General features: G+C 50.0%; 1 pseudogene; it reads left to right on the top strand.

Moving 5' to 3' along the window:
* The first annotated feature begins 6,248 nt into the window (after positions 1-6,248).
* LOC118384175 (aquaporin-4-like) lies at positions 6,249-22,214 on the top strand (annotated as a pseudogene).
* The last annotated feature ends 1,155 nt before the right edge of the window (positions 22,215-23,369 follow it).

Below are 23,369 nucleotides of genomic sequence, written 5' to 3'. Positions count from 1 at the left end.
ACCAGGACCATCACAGCACAGCTCTACCAGACCAGGCCCATCACAGCACAGCTCAACCAGGCCCGGCCCATCACAGCACAGCTCTACCAGACCAGGCCCATCACAGCACAACCAGGCCCGGCCCATCACAGCACAGCTCTACGAGACCAGGCCCATCACAGCACAGCTCTACCAGACCAGGCCCATCACAGCACAGCTCAACCAGACCAGGCCCATCACAGCACAGCTCTACCAGACCAGGCCCATCACAGCACAGCTCTACCAGACCAGGCCCATCACAGCACAGCTCTACCAGACCAGGCCCATCACAGCACAGCTCTACCAGACCAGGCCCATCACAGCACAGCTCTACCAGACCAGGCCCATCACAGCACAGCTCTACCAGACCAGGCCCATCACAGACCAGACCAGGCCCATCACAGCACAGCTCTACCAGACCAGGCCCATCACAGCACAGCTCTACCAGACCAGGCCCATCACAGCACAGCTCTACCAGACCAGGCCCATCACAGCACAGCTCTACCAGACCAGGCCCATCACAGCACAGCTCTACCAGACCAGGCCCATCACAGCACAGCTCTACCAGACCAGGCCCATCACAGCACAGCTCTACCAGACCAGGCCCATCACAGCACAGCTCTACCAGACCAGGCCCATCACAGCACAGCTCTACCAGACCAGGCCCATCACAGCACAGCTCTACCAGACCAGGCCCATCACAGCACAGCTCTACCAGACCAGGCCCATCACAGCACAGCTCAACCAGACCAGGCCCATCACAGCACAGCTCTACCAGACCAGGCCCATCACAGCTCAACCAGGCCCGGCCCATCACAGCACAGCTCTACCAGACCAGGCCCATCACAGCACAGCTCTACCAGACCAGGCCCATCACAGCACAGCTCAACCAGACCAGGCCCATCACAGCACAGCTCAACCAGACCAGGCCCATCACAGCAGCTCAACCAGCCCATCACAGCACAGACCAGACCAGGCCCATCACAGCACAGCTCTACCAGACCCGGCCCATCACAGCACAGCTCTACCAGACCAGGCCCATCACAGCACAGCTCTACCAGGCCCGGCCCATCACAGCACAGCTCTACAAGACCCGGCCCATCACAGCACAGCTCTACCAGACCAGGCCCATCACAGCACAGCTCTACCAGACCAGGCCCATCACAGCACAGCTCTACCAGACCAGGCCCATCACAGCACAGCTCTACCAGACCAGGCCCATCACAGCACAGCTCTACCAGACCAGGCCCATCACAGCACAGCTCAACCAGGCCCGGCCCATCACAGCACAGCTCTACCAGACCAGGCCCATCACAGCACAACCAGGCCCGGCCCAGCACAGCACAGCTCTACAAGACCAGGCCCATCACAGCACAGCTCCACCAGACCAGGCCCATCACAGCACAGCTCAACCAGACCAGGCCCATCACAGCACAGCTCAACCAGACCAGGCCCATCACAGCACAGCTCAACCAGACCAGGCCCATCACAGCACAGCTCTACCAGACCAGGCCCATCACAGCACAGCTCAACCAGACCAGGCCCATCACAGCACAGCTCAACCAGACCCGGCCCATCACAGCACAGCTCTACCAGACCAGGCCCATCACAGCACAGCTCTACCAGACCAGGCCCATCACAGCACAGCTCTACCAGACCAGGCCCATCACAGCACAGCTCTACCAGACCAGGCCCATCACAGCACAGCTCAACCAGGCCCATCACAGCACAGCTCAACCAGGCCCGGCCCATCACAAGCACAGCTCTACCAGACCCGGCCCATCACAGCACAGCTCTACCAGACCAGGCCCATCACACCACAGCTCTACCAGACCAGGCCCATCACAGCACAGCTCTACCAGACCAGGCCCATCACAGCACAGCTCTACCAGACCAGGCCCATCAAAGCACAGCTCAACCAGGCCCGGCCCATCACAGCACAGCTCTACCAGACCAGGCCCATCACAGCACAGCTCTACCAGACCAGGCCCATCACAGCACAGCTCAACCAGACCAGGCCCATCACAGCACAGCTCAACCAGGCCCGGCCCATCACAGCACAGACCAGGCCCATCACAGCACAGCTCTACCAGACCAGGCCCATCACAGCACAGCTCTACCAGACCAGGCCCATCACAGCACAGCTCTACCAGACCAGGCCCATCACAGCACAGCTCTACCAGACCAGGCCCATCACAGCACAGCTCTACCAGACCAGGCCCATCACAGCACAGCTCTACCAGACCAGGCCCATCACAGCACAGCTCTACCAGACCAGGCCCATCACAGCACAGCTCTACCAGACCAGGCCCATCACAGCACAGCTCTACCAGACCAGGCCCATCACAGCACAGCTCTACCAGACCAGGCCCATCACAGCACAGCTCTACCAGACCAGGCCCATCACAGCACAGCTCTACCAGACCAGGCCCATCACAGCACAGCTCTACCAGACCAGGCCCATCACAGCACAGCTCTACCAGACCAGGCCCATCACAGCACAGCTCTACCAGACCAGGCCCATCACAGCACAGCTCTACCAGACCAGGCCCATCACAGCACAGCTCTACCAGACCAGGCCCATCACAGCACAGCTCAACCAGACCAGGCCCATCACAGCACAGCTCTACCAGACCAGGCCCATCACAGCACAACCAGGCCCGGCCCATCACAGCACAGCTCTACGAGACCAGGCCCATCACAGCACAGCTCTACCAGACCAGGCCCATCACAGCACAGCTCAACCAGACCAGGCCCATCACAGCACAGCTCAACCAGACCAGGCCCATCACAGCACAGCTCAACCAGGCCCGGCCCATCACAGCACAGCTCTACCAGACCAGGCCCATCACAGCACAGCTCTACCAGACCCGGCCCATCACAGCACAGCTCTACCAGACCAGGCCCATCACAGCACAGCTCTACCAGGCCCGGCCCATCACAGCACAGCTCTACAAGACCCGGCCCATCACAGCACAGCTCTACCAGACCAGGCCCATCACAGCACAGCTCTACCAGACCAGGCCCATCACAGCACAGCTCTACCAGACCAGACCCATCACAGCACAGCTCTACCAGACCAGGCCCATCACAGCACAGCTCTACCAGACCAGGCCCATCACAGCACAGCTCAACCAGGCCCGGCCCATCACAGCACAGCTCTACCAGACCAGGCCCATCACAGCACAACCAGGCCCGGCCCATCACAGCACAGCTCTACGAGACCAGGCCCATCACAGCACAGCTCTACCAGACCAGGCCCATCACAGCACAGCTCAACCAGACCAGGCCCATCACAGCACAGCTCAACCAGACCAGGCCCATCACAGCACAGCTCAACCAGACCAGGCCCATCACAGCACAGCTCTACCAGACCCGGCCCATCACAGCACAGCTCAACCAGACCAGGCCCATCACAGCACAGCTCAACCAGACCCGGCCCATCACAGCACAGCTCTACCAGACCAGGCCCATCACAGCACAGCTCTACCAGACCAGGCCCATCACAGCACAGCTCTACCAGACCAGGCCCATCACAGCACAGCTCTACCAGACCAGGCCCATCACAGCACAGCTCTACCAGACCAGGCCCATCACAGCACAGCTCAACCAGGCCCGGCCCATCACAGCACAGCTCAACCAGGCCCGGCCCATCACAAGCACAGCTCTACCAGACCCGGCCCATCACAGCACAGCTCTACCAGACCAGGCCCATCACAGCACAGCTCTACCAGACCAGGCCCATCACAGCACAGCTCTACCAGACCAGGCCCATCACAGCACAGCTCTACCAGACCAGGCCCATCAAAGCACAGCTCAACCAGGCCCGGCCCATCACAGCACAGCTCTACCAGACCAGGCCCATCACAGCACAGCTCTACCAGACCAGGCCCATCACAGCACAGCTCAACCAGACCAGGCCCATCACAGCACAGCTCAACCAGGCCCGGCCCATCACAGCACAGCTCTACCAGACCCGGCCCATCACAGCACAGCTCTACCAGACCAGGCCCATCACAGCACAGCTCTACCAGACCAGGCCCATCACAGCACAGCTCTACCAGACCAGGCCCATCACAGCACAGCTCTACCAGACCAGGCCCATCACAGCACAGCTCTACCAGACCAGGCCCATCACAGCACAGCTCAACTAGACCAGGCCCATCACAGCACAGCTCTACCAGACCCGGCCCATCACAGCACAGCTCTACCAGACCAGGCCCATCACAGCACAGCTCTACCAGACCCAGCCCATCACAGCACAGCTCAACCAGACCAGGCCCATCACAGCACAGCTCAACCAGACCCGGCCCATCACAGCACAGCTCTACCAGACCAGGCCCATCACAGCACAGCTCTACCAGGCCCGGCCCATCACAGCACAGCTCTAACAGACCCGGCCCATCACAGCACAGCTCTACCAGACCAGGCCCATCACAGCACAGCTCTACCAGACCAGGCCCATCACAGCACAGCTCTACCAGACCAGGCCCATCACAGCACAGCTCTACCAGACCAGGCCCATCACAGCACAGCTCTACCAGACCAGGCCCATCACAGCACAGCTCTACCAGACCAGGCCCATCACAGCACAGCTCAACCTGGCCCGGCCCATCACAGCACAGCTCTACCAGACCAGGCCCATCACAGCACAGCTCTACCAGACCAGGCCCATCACAGCACAGCTCAACCAGACCAGGCCCATCACAGCACAGCTCAACCAGGCCCGGCCCATCACAGCACAGCTCTACCAGACCCGGCCCATCACAGCACAGCTCTACCAGACCAGGCCCATCACAGCACAGCTCTACCAGACCAGGCCCATCACAGCACAGCTCTACCAGACCAGGCCCATCACAGCACAGCTCTACCAGACCAGGCCCATCACAGCACAGCTCTACCAGACCAGGCCCATCACAGCACAGCTCTACCAGACCAGGCCCATCACAGCACAGCTCAAACAGGCCCGGCCCATCACAGCACAGCTCTACCAGACCAGGCCCATCACAGCACAGGTCTACCAGACCCGGCCCATCACAGCACAGCTCTACCAGACCAGGCCCATCACAGCACAGCTCTACCAGACCCGGCCCATCACAGCACAGCTCTACCAGACCAGGCCCATCACAGCACAGCTCTACCAGACCCGGCCCATCACAGCACAGCTCTACCAGACCCGGCCCATCACAGCACAGCTCTACCAGACCAGGCCCATCACAGCACAGCTCTACCAGACCCGGCCCATCACAGCACAGCTCTACCAGACCAGGCCCATCACAGCACAGCTCTACCAGACCCGGCCCATCACAGCACAGCTCTACCAGACCAGGCCCATCACAGCACAGCTCTACCAGGCCCGGCCCATCACAGCACAGCTCTACCAGACCAGGCCCATCACAGCACAGCTCTACCAGGCCCGGCCCATCACAGCACAGCTCTTCCAGACTCGGCCCATCACAGCACAGCTCTACCAGACCAGGCCCATCACAGCACAGCTCTACCAGACCAGGCCCATCACAGCACAGCTCTTCCAGACTCGGCCCATCACAGCACAGCTCTACCAGACCAGGCCCATCACAGCACAGCTCTTCCAGACTCGGCCCATCACAGCACAGCTCTACCAGACCAGGCCCATCACAGCACAGCACAACCAGACCCATCACAGCATAGCACAATCAGACCCGGACCATCACAGCACACCACAACCAGAGCTGGCCCATCACCACATAGCACAACCAGAGCTGACCCATCACAGCTTAGCACAACCAGACCCGGCCCATCACAGCATAGCACAACCAGACCCGGCCCATTACAGCACAGCACAACCAGAGCTGGCCCACCACAGCATAGCACAACCAGACCCGGCCCATCACAGCACAGCACAACCAGACTCGGCCCATCACAGCACAGCTCTACCAGACCCGGCCCATCACAGCACAGCTCTTCCAGACTCTGCCCATCACAGCACAGCTCTACCAGACTTGGCCCATCACAGCACAGCTCTACCAGACTTGGCCCATCACAGCACAGCTCTACCAGACCAGGCCCACCTCAACTCAGCCCAGCTCTACACAGCACCGACCACTACCCTAGGGCCTGGCAGAACACTGTTGAGGGTAGGGCACCACATGATGCCACCCTCCTTAATTCCACACAACCTCCCTCCTAGGCTAGTTTTGGTTACCCTCCATACTCCCATCCCCGGGACAGGCCGTACACTCCTGCCCCCCATGGCAGCCCCAACCGTGCAACAGGAGCCACACCAAGGCTGTGCATACTCAGAATGGCGCATTGGCAGCCACTCCGATCCCCTGCAGCAACTCCACTCCTTTGGCGGGAGCTTCATCAGGGTGGACTGAGCTCTGCCAACACTGCTCTCCCAGTTCCAACACCAGCCCCTGCATCCAGCGACTGGAGGGAGGTCTGTCAAATGCTCAGTCTGCTCTGCTCTCATGTTGTTGGCCAGAGACCTTGGCAAAGTCTCAGCTCACTCAACAAATAGCTGCAGATGATCCTGTGCCTGTTAGCTCTTATGGGAATGATCTGATTTGAAATCTCTAGCCACTAAACCTAACCCACAATTGACATTTGGGTACAGGAAACATGGTTCAATGGTTAAGTATCTGATAAAGACATTGAAGTAAATTATTATAATGTAGATGTGACAGATTACAGAAAGGGGGAGAAGTGGTCATAGATGTCAAATCTAATTTCATGGAGTCCCAATCTTTAAATATTTTTGTTCCCAAGACATTTGAGCTCCTGGTTGTAGATGTGTCCATAAACCAGAATACATGTGTATTTGTTGCTGGGATTTACCGCCCCCTGCTGCCATTGTGGATGCTATCGGTGCCAAAGCCAAGTATTTTACCGCCCCCTGCTGCCATTGTGGATGCTATTGGTGCCAAAGCCAAGTATTTTACCACCCCTGCTGCCATTGTGGATGCTATTGGTGCCAAAGCCAAGTATTTTACCGCCCCCTGCTGCCATTGTGGATGCTATTGGTGCCAAAGCCAAGTATTTTACCGCCCCCTGCTGCCATTGTGGATGCTATTGGTGCCAAAGCCAAGTATTTTACCGCCCCCTGCTGCCATTGTGGATGCTATTGGTGCCAAAGCCAAGTATTTTACCGCCCCCTGCTGCCATTGTGGATGCTATTGGTGCCAAAGCCAAGTATTTTACCACCCCTGCTGCCATTGTGGATGCTATTGGTGCCAAAGCCAAGTATTTTACCGCCCCCTGCTGCCATTGTGGATGCTATTGGTGCCAAAGCCAAGTATTTTACCGCCCCCTGCTGCCATTGTGAATGCTATTGGTGCCAAAGCCAAGTATTTTACCGCCCCCTGCTCCACGGAGTTGGTCATTTTAGGGGATTTGAATCTGGATTGGCTGTTCCCGGCCTCAGATCAATTTAAGAGACACTGATTTGAAGTGGATTTTACAAGTGTTTTTTACACTCAGTGTATATAATATATTTTATTATCATTTGTATTTAAAAATACACCTCCCCCAAAACACCCCACCCTGGTGGACACACAAAATCTAACAAACAAGAAATAACCATAACAAACTACAAAAGGACAATAAACAGGTATTACATATATAAACACACACACAAAAAAACAATAAATACAACTCAACAAACAAAACAACTACTAGAATTTGTCTGGTGTTCAGGAGCGTCTTTCCTTTGTCTATGAAATCAGACCATCCCTCTTGACATGTTATGTGGTCCCACTTATTAGTAAAATCTTGAGACCTCACACTTCATTTTGCAATCAAACCTTCTCATGTATAATAGTGTTTGAATAATAGTGTTATTTTGAAAGCATCCAATACTAACATATTTGTTTTCTGAGATTTAAAATGAAAACCTTCCCCAGCAGAATTAAGAGATTGTATATCGTTTTGCAAATGGAAAATATTTCCATAAAAAATAGGATTAGAATTAGAACGGCAGCGAAACTCGAAATGCATCATTATGGATAAATAGAGTCTATTATAATCAGCAATGATCTGCCTGTTCTCTGTCCAAACTGAGCAGGATATCAGCAGTGAGGGGATGTTGATGGATACACCAGAAACATCCTCAGAATCAGAGGCATCACCTTTATAAACAGGGAAATGCAGGGACACATTTGTTGTTTTGTGTAAATTAAACAGATATTTCTAAACTACCAGTGAAGCTGGATGTCTCCCTCACTCCCTCCCTCTCCCTCCCTCGATCACTCACTCACTCCCTCACTCTCCCTCCCTCCCTCCCTTCCTCATTCTCCCTCCCTCCCTCCCCCCCTCCCTCCCTCCCTCCCTCCCTCTCCCTCCCTCCCTCCCTCCCTCCCCTCATCCTTCCTCCCTCCCTCCCTCATTCTCCCTCATCCTTCCTCCCTCCCTCCCTCATTCTCCCTCCCTCCCTCCCTCCCCCCTCCCTCCCTCCCTCCCTCCCTCCCTCCCTCCCTCCCTCATTCTCCCTCCCTCCCCTCCCTCCCTCCCTCATTCTCCCTCCCTCCCTCCCCCTCCCTCCCTCCCTCCCTCATTCTCCCTCCCTCCCTCCCCCCCCCTCCCTCCCTCACTCTCCCTCCCTCCCTCATTCTCCCTCCCTCCCTCATCCTCTTTCTCCCTCATTCTCCCTCCCTCCCTCATCCTCTTTCCTCTCTCTCCCTCATTCTCCCTCCCTCCCTCCCTCATCCTCTTTCCTCTCTCTCCCTCATTCTCCCTCCCTCCCTCATCCTCTTTCCTCTCCCTCCCTCATCCTCTTTCCTCTCTCTCCCTCATTCTCACTCCCTCCCTCATCCTCTTTCCTCTCTCTCCCTCATTCTCCCTCCCTCCCTCATCCTCTTTCCTCTCTCTCCCTCATTCTCCCTCCCTCCCTCCTCCTCTCCCCCCCCCCCCCCCCTCCCTCCCTCCCTCCCTCATCCTCTTTCCTCTCTCTCCCTCATTCTCTCTCCTCTCTCTCTTCTTATTAGGGCGTATTGGTCCCGGTGTCTGTGTCCTTGCTGTACCAACCAGTGCCGACCCATCTCCTCTCCCTCCTGGCCTGCATGGTGTCATAGAGACAGGGTCATGGCCGCCTTCAAGGGGATCTTGACGCAGGAGTTCTGGCGTTGCATGGGGGCAGAGTTCCTAGCTATGATAATCTTTGTCCCACCCTGACCTAGTCCTCCTGACCTAGCACCCACCCTGACCTAGTCCTCCTGACCTAGCACCCACCCTGTCCTAGTCCTCCTGACCTAGCACCCACCCTGACCTAGTCCTCCTGACCTAGCACCCACCCTGACCTAGTCCTCCTGACCTAGCACCCACCCTGACCTAGTCCTCCTGACCTAGCACCCACCCTGACCTAGTCCTCCTGACCTAGCACCCACCCTGACCTAGTCCTCCTGACCTAGCACCCACCCTGACCTAGCCCTCCTGACCTAGCACCCACCCTGACCTAGTCCTCCTGACCTAGCACCCACCCTGACCTAGTCCTCCTGACCTAGCACCCACCCTGACCTAGTCCTCCTGACCTAGCACCCACCCTGACCTAGTCCTCCTGACCTAGCACCCACCCTGACCTAGTCCTCCTGACCTAGCACCCACCCTGACCTAGTCCTCCTGACCTAGCACCCACCCTGACCTAGTCCTCCTGACCTAGCACCCACCCTGACCTAGTCCTCCTGACCTAGCACCCACCCTGACCTAGTCCTCCTGACCTAGCACCCACCCTGACCTAGTCCTCCTGACCTAGCACCCACCCTGACCTAGTCCTCCTGACCTAGCACCCACCCTGACCTAGTCCTCCTGACCTAGCACCCACCCTGACCTAGTCCTCCTGACCTAGCACCCACCCTGACCTAGTCCTCCTGACCTAGCACCCACCCTGACCTAGTCCTCCTGACCTAGCACCCACCCTGACCTAGTCCTCCTGACCTAGCACCCACCCTGACCTAGTCCTCCTGACCTAGCACCCACCCTGACCTAGTCCTCATCTCCCTCTGCTTCGGAATCAGCATTGCCACCCTGGTCAAGTGTTTTGGACACATGAGTGGAGGTCATATTAACCCTGCGGTGACCGCAGCCATGGTGGTGACCCAGGGACTCAGCTTGGCCAAGGCAGTGTTTTACCTCCTGGCACAGTGTCTGGGAACAGTGGTGGGTGCAGCTGTGCTCTACGGGGTTACTCCAGATGTTGTCAGGGTCGACATGGGCGTCACATCAGTAAGAAGGAAGGAGACAGAGTCTGAACTTTAACCTTGATTAGTTGTCATGTTAGCTGTCATCATCACTGAAGAGGTACTCAAAGTTGAAGTTGTTATGGGCAGTCATTGTCCGAGTCTAAAATGGCACACTATTCCCTACATAGTGAACTATTTTTAAACAGAGCTCTATGGGCCCTGGTCAAAAGTTGGCCCGGGATAAAACCAGTATCACGATACATGTTAGTATCGTGGCAAGGAAACAAAACAAAAACACAAAGCAGATTTCATTTCTTTAGGAAAACAGCCCTAATGTTGGAAACAAACATCATTATGTTGTCATCGAGAGTCACATGTCTTTATTTTCCCAGCTATAGCATACTATATTTTACATACAGCAGGTTTTTAAAGGACCAGAGTTTTTTCATTTAGTCAAAAGTAGTGCACTACATAGGGAAAGGGGTGGCATTTGAGATTTAGCCCTTGTCCTCAAGTCTACTGCACGTGCCTTACATCCTGTCTTGTTTGCTAACCAAGGTCATGTGACTCTCCCCAGGTGAACACCAGTATCTCTGTGGGCCATCACCTTCAAACACTTCTTCACCATGTTAGCCACCTGTGACCCCAAATGCAGAGACCTGAAGGGCTCAGCTGCCCTGGCAATCGGCTTCTCTGTCTGCATCGGACACCTGTTCGATGTGAGTAGTACCTCAGATAGCCAACAGAGTTTGCCACTCTTCATCAGTCAACAAACCCCAACCCTAGCACTACCTCTAACCCCTAAACCTAACCCTAGCACTACCTCTAACCCCTAAACCTAAACCTAGCACTAACTCTAGCCCCTAAACCTAACCCTAGCACTAACTCTAGCCCCTAAACCTAACCCTAGCACTACCTCTAGCCCATAAACCTAAACCTAGCACTAACTCTAGCCCGTAAACCTAACCCTAGCACTAACTCTAGCCCCTAAACCTAACCTAACCCTAGCACCTAACTCTAGACCCTAAAACCTAACACTAGCACTAACTCTAGCCCCTACACCTAACCCTAGCACTAACTATAGCCCCTAAACCTAACCCAAGCACTAACTCTAGCCCCTAAACCTAACCCTAGCACTAACTCTAGCCCCTAAACCCAACCCTAACCATAGCCCCTAAACCCTAGCACTAACTCTCGCCCCTAAACCTAACCATAGCACTAACTCTAGCCCCTAAACCCAACCCTAGCACTAACTCTAGCCCCTAAACCTAACCCAAGCACTAACTCTAGCCCCTAAACCTAACCCTAGCGCTAACTCTAGCCCCTAAACCTAACCCTAGCACTAACTCTAGCCCCTAAACCTAACCCTAGCACTACCTCTAGCCCATAAACCTAAACCTAGCACTAACTCTAGCCCGTAAACCTAACCCTAGCACTAACTCTAGCCCCTAAACCTAACCCTAGCACTAACTCTAGACCCTAAACCTAACACTAGCACTAACTCTAGCCCCTACACCTAACCCTAGCACTAACTATAGCCCCTAAACCTAACCCAAGCACTAACTCTAGCCCCTAAACCTAACCCTAGCACTAACTCTAGCCCCTAAACCCAACCCTAACCCTAGCACTAACTCTCGCCCCTAAACCTAACCATAGCACTAACTCTAGCCCCTAAACCCAACCCTAGCACTAACTCTAGCCCCTAAACCTAACCCAAGCACTAACTCTAGCCCCTAAACCTAACCCTAGCACTAACTCTAGCCCCTAAACCTAACCCTAGCACTAACTCTAGCCCCTAAACCTAACCCTAGCACTAACTCTAGCCCCTAAACCTAACACTAGCACTAACTCTAGCCCCTAAACCTAACCCTAGCACTAACTATAGCCACTAAACCCAACCCTAGCACTAACTCTAGCCCCTAAACCTAACCCAAGCACTAACTCTAGCCCCTAAACCTAACCCAAGCACTAACTCTAGCCCCTAAACCTAACCCAAGCACTAACTCTAGCCCCTAAACCTAACCCTAGCACTAATTCTAGCCCCTAAACCTAACCCTAGCACTAACTCTAGCCCCTAAACCCAACCCTAACCCTAAACCTAACCCTAGCACTAACTCTAGCCCCTAAACCTAACCCTAGCACTAACTCTAGCCCCTAAACCCAACCCTAGCACTAACTCTAGCCCCTAAACCTAACCCTAGCACTAACTCTAGCCCCTAAACCTAACCCTAGCACTAACTCTAGCCCCTAAACCTAACCCAAGCACTAACTCTAGCCCCTAAACCTAACCCAAGCACTAACTCTAGCCCCTAAACCTAACCCTAGCACTAATTCTAGCCCCTAAACCCAACCCTAGCACTAACTCTAGCCCCTAAACCCAACCCTAACCCTAAACCTAACCCTAGCACTAACTCTAAACCTAACCCCCTAAACCTAACCCTAGCACTAACTCTAGCCCCTAAACCCAACCCTAGCCCCTAAACCTAACCCCCTAACTCAGCCCCTAAACCCAACCCTAACTCTAGCCCCTAAACCTAAACCTAACCCTAGCACTAACTCTAGCCCCTAAACCTAACTAGCCCCTAACACTAACTCTAGCCCCTAAACCTAACCCTAGCACTAACTCTAGCCCCTAAACCTAACCCTAGCACTAACTCTAGCCCCTAAACCTAACCCTAGCACTAACTCTAGCCCCTAAACCTAACCCTAGCACTAACTCTAGCCCCTAAACCCAACCCTAACCCTAAACCTAACCCTAGCACTAACTCTAGCCCCTAAACCTAACCCTAACCCTAAACCTAACCCTAGCACTAACTCGAGCCCCTAAACCTAACCCTAGCACTAACTCTAGCCCCTAAACCTAACCCTAAACCTAACCCTAGCACTAACTCTAGCCCCTAAACCCAACCCTAACCCTAACCCTAGCACTAACTCTAGCCCCTAAACCTAACCCTAGCACTAACTCTAGCCCCTAAACCTAACCCTAGCACTAACTCTAGCCCCTAAACCTAACCCTAAACCTAACCCTAGCCGTAGGTATCACTACACTACCCTAAGCCCTCTGGTTGGAATGTCCCAATTAGTATATATGTGTAATATCTCTCCTCTGTTTAGCTTCCCTACACTGGTGCCAGTGTGAATCTTGCTCGATCATTCGGACCTGCCATGGTCACCTGGAGCTGGGAGAACCACTGGGTAAGAGTGAACAAATGAAACACAACACACAGAACCACATACAACCATATACAACCATACACAACCACATGAAATCATCAGTCAACTTCTACACCTGCATTGCTTGCTGTTTGGGGTTTTAGGCTGGGTTTCTGTACAGCACTTTGAGATATCAGCTGATGTAAGAAGGGCTATATAAATACATTTGATTTGATGAAATTCCTCAAACCCAACCAGCATACAACCACAACCACAAAAACATTGACGCAATGCACAACCACACAAAAGCTGTATAAACTGCACACATTACCATATGTGTTTACACACAAAGAGAGAGCTCAAGCAGATAATTGAGTGGTTTCATGCATTGTGTGAATACAACTGTATGGTAAATAATGTATTGTATTATTTTGGAGTCACAGTAAAAGTGGCACAATACATGATTTACCATACATTTCTATTGGGAACAAAATCATCTGAAACACAACCAAAACAAACAGCAAAACAAACAGCAAATGCATCTAACAAGTTCGTAGAGTCACAAGCTTGGAATATGGGACAAAATACTCCAATTTATAGAAGTGAATTTTCTCTTATACTTTCGGCCCCCTAAAATGAGGGGACTATGTACAAAAAGTGCTGTAATTTCTAAACGGTTTACCCAAAATACCCTCAAATTAAAGCTGACAGTCTGCACTTTTAGCTCATAGTCATTGTATCATTTCAAATCCAAAATGCTGGAATACCGAGTGTCACTGACCCAATACTTTTGGAGCTCACTGTAGAAACCGACACAGACCTAAGACTCACAGCACCAGTCCTTCTTTCAGGGCACATGGTGAAGTATCTACTCTCTCTGCTGAGTGCGTCTCTTTTTATCTTTGTATTCTTATTGGCCTGAATGGTTCTCCACTAGATAACATGTATTGATATTGAGTCACTAACTTCATATTCTACTTTCATACTACTGTGTTTATTTCAACTGTTTTACTGTTTCCCTTCCTTTAGATGCTTGCTATTGTCCTCCCCTCCTATCCCTCTCTCACAAACATATTTAATCACACACACAAACACACTGATCTTCCTCTGTTTTAAGTGAATACTATAATTGATCAAATGATTGTTTAAAGAGCACATAATGATTATTGCTCAGCCAGAAGGATTAATCAGTTCCGTGCTGTTTTTATACAGTTAATATTGTTGTATTGGATAAGACCTCTTGTTGGACAGATCTCTTGAATTTTATATCAGTTGTCTTTCCACTGAGCTGTGCTGCAGTATACTGAGGTACCTCATCACTAATAAAGTGAACTGGCCGATGGATTGGTTGGTTTGTTGATTGATTGATTGATTAATTGATTGATTGGTTTATCAAAATGATTCATAATCTAGAGTATGCTTTCCCTAACCCACCACTATCGGATACAGTGTTTTCCAAAACAAATCCCCTGAGTTTGAGGCTCCTAAGTGGAACTGAAGTTTGATCAATGTTAAGGTGTACTTACCACTTTCTAACAGCAGAGGGCACCAAAGACCTCGGGAAAGGCTTGACAGGCTTTCAAGTTTTGGGGAAAGCACAAGCATGTGCATGCATGAGTGTTTTCTGTGTGTTTGTGAGCACACGTGTTGTGCGTGCATTTATGTGAGTGTACGGTAGGCCAGTCCCAGGACCGTGCTTTGTAAACTGTTGGTACAGTGGAGTCCCTCTCTCCTCAAAGAGCTCTGTGTTCTATCCTGTGGCTATCTATTACAATTTTAAGCATAATTGCTCCATTTAAATTAACTGGAGGGAAAAAAACACAATTCTTCTCATTTAAATTAATTGACCAGTATAGCAAGACACAGACATACTGTAGTTGTCCACAAATATCACAAGGACATTTTTATTTATTTTTTATTTTTATTTCACCTTTATTTAACCAGGTAGGCTAGTTGAGAACAAGTTCTCATTTACAACTGCGACCTGGCCAAGATAAAGCATAGCAGTGTGAACAGACAACACAGAGTTACACATGGAGTAAACAATTAACAAGTCAATAACATAGTAGAAAAAAAGAGAGTATATACATTGTGTGCAAAAAGCATGAGGAGGTAGGCGAATAATTACAATTTTGCAGATTAACACTGGAGTGATAAATGATCAGATGGTCATGTACAGGTAGAGATATTGGTATGCAAAAGAGCAGAAAAGTAAATAAATAAAAACAGTATGGGGAAGAGGTAGGTCAAATTAGGTGGGCTATTTACCGATAGACTTTGTACAGCTGCAGCGATCGGTTAGCTGCTCAGATAGCAGATGTTTGAAGTTGGTGAGGGAGATAAAAAGTCTCCAACTTCAGTGATTTTTGCAATTCGTTCCAGTCACAGGCAGCAGAGAACTGGAACGAAAGGCGGCCAAATGAGGTGTTGGCTTTAGGGATGATCAGTGAGATACACCTGCTGGAGCGCGTGCTATGGGTGGTTGTTGCCATCGTGACCAGTGAACTGAGATAAGGCGGAGCTTTACCTAGCATGGACTTGTAGATGACCTGGAGCCAGTGGGTCTGGCGACAAATATGTAGCGAGGGCCAGCCGACTAGAGCATACAGGTCGCAGTGGTGGGTGGTATAAGGTGCTTTAGTAACAAAACGGATGGCACTGTGATAAACTGCATCCAGTTTGCTGAGTAGAGTGTTGGAAGCTATTTTGTAGATGACATCGCCGAAGTCGAGGATCGGTAGGATAGTCAGTTTTACTAGGGTAAGTTTGGTGGCGTGAGTGAAGGAGGCTTTGTTGTGGAATAGAAAGCCGACTCTAGATTTGATTTTAGATTGGAGATGTTTGATATGAGTCTGGAAAGAGAGTTTACAGTCTAGCCAGACACCTAGGTACTTATAGATGTCCACATATTCTAGGTCGGAACCATACAGGGTGGTGATGCTAGTCGGGCGTGCGGGTGCAGGCAGCGAACGGTTCAAAAGCATGCATTTGGTTTTACTAGCGTTTAAGAGCAGTTGGAGGCCACGGAAGAGCATTGAAGCTCGTTTGGAGGTTAGATAGCACAGTGTCCAAGGACGGGCCGGAAGTATACAGAATGGTGTCGTCTGCGTAGAGGTGGATCATGGAATCGCCCGCAGCAAGAGCAACATCATTGATATATACAGAGAAAAGAGTCGGCCCGAGAATTGAACCCTGTGGCACCCCCATAGAGACTGCCAGAGGACCGGACAGCATGCCCTCCGATTTGAAACACTGCAAAGTAGTTGGTGAACCAGGCAAGGCAGTCATCAGAAAAACCGAGGCTACTGAGTCTGCCGATAAGAATATGTTGATTGACAGAGTCGAAAGCCATGGCAAAGGTCGATGAAGACGGCTACACAGTACTGTCTTTTATCGATGGCGGTTATGATATCATTTAGTACCTTGAGCGTGGCTGAGGTGCACCCGTGACCGGCTCGGAAACCAGATTGCACAGCGGAGAAGGTACGGTGGGATTCGAGATGGTCAGTGACCTGTTTGTTGACTTGGCTTTCGAAGACCTTAGATAGGCAGGGCAGGATGGATATAGGTCTGTAATAGTTTGGGTCCAGGGTGTCTCCCGCTTTGAAGAGGGGGATGACTGCGGCAGCTTTCCAATCCTTGGGGATCTCAGACGATATGGAAGAGAGGTTGAACAGGCTGGTAATAGGAGTTGCGACAATGGCGGCGGATAATTTCAGATATAGAGGCTCCAGTTTGTCAAGCCCAGCTGATTTGTACGGGTCCAGGTTTTGCAGCTCTTTCAGAACATCTGCTATCTGGATTTGGGTAAAGGAGAACCTGGAGAGGCTTGGGCGCGTAGCTGCGGGGGGGAGCTGATGGCCGAGGTTGGAGTAGCCAGGAGGAAGGCATGGCCAGCCGTTGAGAAATGCTTGTTGAAGTTTTCGATAATCATGGATTTATCGGTGGTGACCGTGTTACCTAGCCTCAGTGCAGTGAGCAGCTGGGAGGAGGTGCTCTTGTTCTCCATGGACTTCACAGTGTCCCATAACTTTTTGGAGTTAGAGCTACAGGATGCAAATTTCTGCCTGAAGAAGCTGGCCTTTGCTTTCCTGACTGACTGCGTGTATTGGTTCCTGACTTCCATGAACAGTTGCATATCGTGGGGACTATTCGATGCTATTGCAGTCCGTAGAAACATGGACATAGAAAGTGCTAGCTATGTCAATACCTTGTTCTGTTGCTGGACATTCTGGCAATGAGGGAGATGTCCTTCACATTCTGAGGCTAAACATCACACAGCCTCATTATACTGTGAATGGGAGGATTCAGATGACAAGCCTGAATGAGAATAAAACAGGGCAGGCTGATTACACACAGCCATGAGCTCCCCTTGTTCTGATGAGTACCTCCACTGAGGAAGTTTAAATATGAAGTATTATTGATGTCTGACTGACTGACTGGTGTTTAATATTTACCAATTTGTGGTGGAATACCACAGGAGACCACAATCAAACAAGACATGCCTGAAGGTGTGCCCAGCCTACCATCTCCCTGTATGTGGCTTCTCATCATCAACAGATCAGATCACCAAACCACTGGAACACTAACACAAAGTCACCACAATCATTGAGAGATCCTCAAAGTTGACACAATCATACTCATCAGTGTGCTGGTAGTTTGGGACCATATCTTCCCTCAGTGGTAACAGGGACCAAATTATCCACAGGTGGTGCACCGTTGTGAGGACAGTAACCACTACTATAGGGCTGAGTCACCAAGGTGTCGCTAACTCACTCGGAGAATTGTTACCACACAACTGTAAGAACACAAGCCAGTCATAATAGAGTTGCTGATAATAGTACATTATGGCGCTCTTTCCCAATCTCTATCGCTCTTTGACTGCCTCTCCATTCTCTCTCCTTCCACTTCCCTGTGTCTGTTGTCCACCCTTCCTCTCCATTCTCTCTCCTTCCACTTCCCTGTGTCTGTTGTCCACCCTTCCTCTCCATTCTCTCTCCTTCCACTTCCCTGTGTCTGTTGTCCACCCTTCCTCTCCATTCTCCCTCCTTCCACTTCCCTGTGTCTGTTGTTCACCATTCCTCTCCATTCTCTCTCCTTCCACTTTCCTGTGTCTGTTGTCCACCCTTCCTCTCCATTCTCTCTCCTTCCACTTCCCTGTGTCTGTTGTCCACCCTTCCTCTCCATTCTCTCTCCTTCCACTTCCCTGTGTCTGTTGTCCACCCTTCCTCTCCATTCTCTCTCCTTCCACTTCCCTGTGTCTGTTGTCCACCCTTCCTCTCCATTCTCCCTCCTTCCACTTCCCTGTGTCTGTTGTCCACCCTTCCTCTCCATTCTCCCTCCTTCCAATTCCCTGTGTCTGTTGTTCACCATTCCTCTCCATTCTCTCTCCTTCCACTTCCCTGTGTCTGTTGTTCACCATTCCTCTCCATTCTCTATCCCTCCACTTTCCTGTGTCTGTTGTCCACCCTTCCTCTCCATTTTCTCTCCCTCCACCTTCCTGTGTCAGTTATTCACCCTTCCTGTGTCAGTTGTTCACCCTTCCTCTCCATTCTCTCTCCCTCCACTTTCCTGTGTCTGTTGTTCACCCTTCCTCTCCCTCCACTTTCCTGTGTCTGTTGTTCACCCTTCCTCTCCCTCCACTTTCCTGTGTCTGTTGTTCACCCTTCCTCTCCATTCTCTCTCCCTCCACTTTCCTGTGTCTGTTGTTCACCATTCCTCTCCATTCTCTCTCCCTCCACTTTCCTGTGTCTGTTGTTCACCCTTCCTCTCCCTCCACTTTCCTGTGTCTGTTGTCCACCCTTCCTCTCCATTTTCTCTCCCTCCACCTTCCTGTGTCAGTTATTCACCCTTCCTGTGTCAGTTGTTCACCCTTCCTCTCCATTCTCTCTCCCTCCACTTTCCTGTATCTGTTGTTCACCCTTCCTCTCCCTCCACTTTCCTGTGTCTGTTGTTCACCCTTCCTCTCCCTCCACTTTCCTGTGTCTGTTGTTCACCCTTCCTCTCCCTCCACTTTCCTGTGTCTGTTGTTTGCCCTTCCTTTACATCTCTCTGAGCCCAAGTAGACTCCCAATTTCAGGATGAGAAAGTAATTAATGGTGGCTTACGGGCATGGTGTCACTATTGTGTTCTAAGCCCTTTGATCAGCACCTACTGTGGATATATGAGCTGCATGACTTATTGGGCTGCATTAAAACTGAAACATTTACCTGACTGAGAGAGCAAGATAGAAAGAGAGATAAATAGTTTTTATGGAAATAAAAAAACATACACAAAAATGAAATTAGACATGTAGACACACTTCACATTTCTTTCTGAATAGTCAACACAGTCTGACTCCTATCTCTTCCTCTTGATTGAGATTCACACTGTTGATTGGTCCATTGGTCCAGACAGTGTCCAAGAGGTGTACTTTCTCTAATATATAATAGGATACTTATTTGATTTCGATAGATAGTTGCAGTTGACACAAGCTACAGTTTATATAACCACCATCATCTGCTGTTTCCCTGCCTGGCACACAGCAGTGTCTCTCCATCCATTAGAAGAAAAGTGCCCGCGGAAGGTCTCAAAACTAATCATCACGAATAACATCAGCCTCTCCCGCCGAGTGGAGTAGCGCAGGCGAGCTAAAGGCGGGAGTGCGAGAGCCACAACTCTATTGCGAGGAGGCTTTCCAAACAAACCAGCTGTATAATATAATAATAATTATTGTATAGAGTTGATCATTAGAAAAGGTATGAACGGAATCCAGAATAATGTTCATTTGATATGATGCAGGAATACGATAATTGTCTCCTGATCTTAGCCTGAGGGGCTAGTGGAGCCTTGGAGCGACTGTTCTGTCTTCCGTCCCTCGCCAGGCTAATGCATTTCTCTGTAGCGTGCCGGGGAAGCAACATACCGCCGTTTTTCAGAGAGAAAAGCCGATGATTGATGTCGGATGTTTCAGGTAAGAACTGTCTGAAATTTGGTTCATTTTTTATTTCCTCGTTAAGATTGTGGAGGTGGTTGGTGCAACTTATATGGGGGCACTGTTTTGCCCATGGGGTAGGATAGTGGACAAGTCTACAGTTTGCTGCTAAAATGAATCATTACTTGTGGTGAGGAAATACTGATCTCTGTTAGTTTTGGAAGTTGTCGCTGTCCATGGTCCTGCACATGTAGAGTGTGTTGATGGCTTGTCAGGAGTCGCTGACCAGGGCAGTGCTGAATGGACAGCTCCCAGGTGTTCACCATGCGGGAATGCCCTCTCATGGTGATGCACCTTATTCAATTACAAAGTTAAATATGGAAATAAATTAATGACAATATTCTGTTGTTATACTGCAGTTCTATTGTTCACAGTAAGAATCTCATCATACTTACATGTTTCATATTTCCCCACACTCTGGGACACTGTGTGTGTGTGTTGTGCTTACTTGTGTGCAGCTTGCATGCGTGAGTGTGTGTAGAGCAGACACAGTGTATAGGATGTGCAGTCAGCCCTGAGCCATTCAGTTGTTTGGCATGTCATTAATAATGGATCCTAGAACTCATTAAAGCTGAAGTGACAGCTTGCTATTTACACTGGCTGGCAGGGAGAGAAATATGCTTATAGATGTACATTCCAAAGCATGTCTGTTCTCCTGCTGTTCATACCTTTTCAGGATAATTACATGTTTTAGGAGGATAAAATACCAAATATATGATCAGAAAGTACATACGAGTTTGATAGAGTAGGTAAGACATTAAAGACATGCTCCGGAACTTTGGCGACTAAGTATTTTTTAAACCTCCTGATGCACACACAGCAGAGCGAGAGAGAGAGATCAATGACGTGGTGAACATATCTGCACCTGTGACTTTAAATAAGCAATTTCCGGGGATCACTTTTGGCTTGTGAGCGCTTCCAGAACTACTGGCTAAAAAAGTATACCAAAGTACCAGGGGATCTCATCAAATGTGTTATGGTGTAGGCCTACTTCATATGTGGTTATTACACTATTGTAAAGTCTTTACACTGCGAATGATTGTGCAGTTGTGTAGGTATTTTTTGTTATAATGTTATTTATATTGTGTATGTAAGGGATGGTGTACAACTGGCTGTGTAATCAAGTCTTCAAGGTTTTCCTACATTCTTTCTTGTGACAAGCATTGCTCTGATAGGCTTTGTATGTATGCAAATAGAGTTTCTGAATTAGTGTGTGTGGGTTTAGTGTGTTTGATATAGTGGGCATGTTTACATGGTGTTGCAGGTCTCTCCCGCGAGACAGACAGTTAAACAGAGCGTTTGTCCCTGACTGTGATCACATTAGAGACTACTGCTGGGAAGACTGGTAGTAGTCAATAGTGAGTGTGAAGGGCAGGTGTAATGTGAGCACTTTCTGTTTATATAAGAACATGCAAACACACACACACACACTTTATATACTCACACACTCTTTCACACACAAACATGTCAACACAAACATCCCTCTTTCATGCCAGCCATATGCTGAGGGAGCATCTCTATCTAATGCATGGAGTTCATTTTGTAGGTTTTGACAAGGTGCCTCAGAGAGTGAGAGAGAGCTTTGTTCTTTGTGTAAGTGATTTTTCTACTACAACTTCTCCCTAATCTCTGCAGATTAGTCAGGGAGTAAATTACCTACCTGCACACAGAAAAGCGCAATCCTAGACACTTTGCTGCCACGCGGCACACAGATATCCTTTTGAAGAGCGGCTACGTTATCCCCGGAGCCCCCAAGGCTCTCCTGACATGCAAATCATCATAAAATTAAATGTAAAACTCTAATATGTATTCTGGGGCCCTTCTCTTATCAGCAACTGCACAAGCGGCATATAAATCAGGCTGGGATCAGACGCCACAGCAAAGGTCTCAACTTAAAAGGCCTGGCTAATTGCTAATTGGGTACGGAGGTGCAAAACGCAGCGTGGGTGTTTTTTCCAAATGTCTCAGCCTTCCTTACTGGTGATATGCCTTGGAGGCTGAGACACGGTCAGAGACAAAAGACACTGCTTCAGTTAAGAAAAGAGGTTTCAGAAAGGAAGGTTTCACTTTGGCTGTTTCTGTAGGGCTGTGTTTGCTTGTTGGTTGCTCTTTCCTGTACTGGACCTAGATTCATCTTTGACAAAAAAAAAAACACATTTTCAAAGGAAAAAGTCAATTTAAAGTGATTTTCAGTCCTTCAATGTGTGCAGGTTTAGGATCAAGGTATTTCATATTAATTTCCTCACATATGTAACATTCTGACACATTCACATCACACTCACTCAGAAAAGATGGTTATATTGCTATGTTCTACTCTCTGCACTGCTGTGATGGATTGAAGTGGATCACACTGCTTTTTCCATTGTAATAAATGTCATTAACACACTCCCCATAGATACACACTGTCGGGTCTGTCTATCAGACGATTTCCATTACTGCCACACAACACCTAATTACCCACAACATTACCTACGACATTACCCACGACATCCAGCACTGCCATATAGCAGCAAAGATAAACAGACTGCATGAGATTTGTTCACCATCATATTGCATTTGAATTTAAATGACAGCTCTGTTAGGCACTTGGCTTCTCACAGGTCTTTCTGTTTTGTTACTCTGAGTAAAGTTAGAGAAGAGGGTCTTCAACATTACAACTCTCTACATCTATCTCCTTAGGGTAAAGTCGGGGAAATGTTCACTGTATGTCTATACGAATCCGAAGTTGGCAGCACAAGAAGTCTATGAACTTCCACAAGGGCAACATACAGTACAGTGAGCTCCAAAAGCATTGGGAGGGACACGTTTTTTGTTGTTGCTTTGGCTCTGTACTCCAGCACTTTGGACTTGAAATGATACAATGACTATGAGGTTAACGTGCAGCCTGTTCATTTAAGGGTATTTTCATCCCTATGGGGTGAACCGTTTAGAAATTACAACACTTTTTCTACATAGTCCCCCCATTTTAGGAGACCAAAAGTATTGTGACAAATTCACTTAAATGTGTATTAAAGTAATCAAAAGTTTAGTATTTGGTCCCATATTCATAGCATGCAATGATTACATCAAGC

Source organism: Oncorhynchus keta, chromosome 1 (genome assembly GCF_023373465.1).
Source record: "Oncorhynchus keta strain PuntledgeMale-10-30-2019 chromosome 1, Oket_V2, whole genome shotgun sequence".
Classification (NCBI taxonomy): domain Eukaryota; kingdom Metazoa; phylum Chordata; class Actinopteri; order Salmoniformes; family Salmonidae; genus Oncorhynchus; species Oncorhynchus keta.
This window is presented reverse-complemented; position numbering and strand designations above follow the sequence as displayed.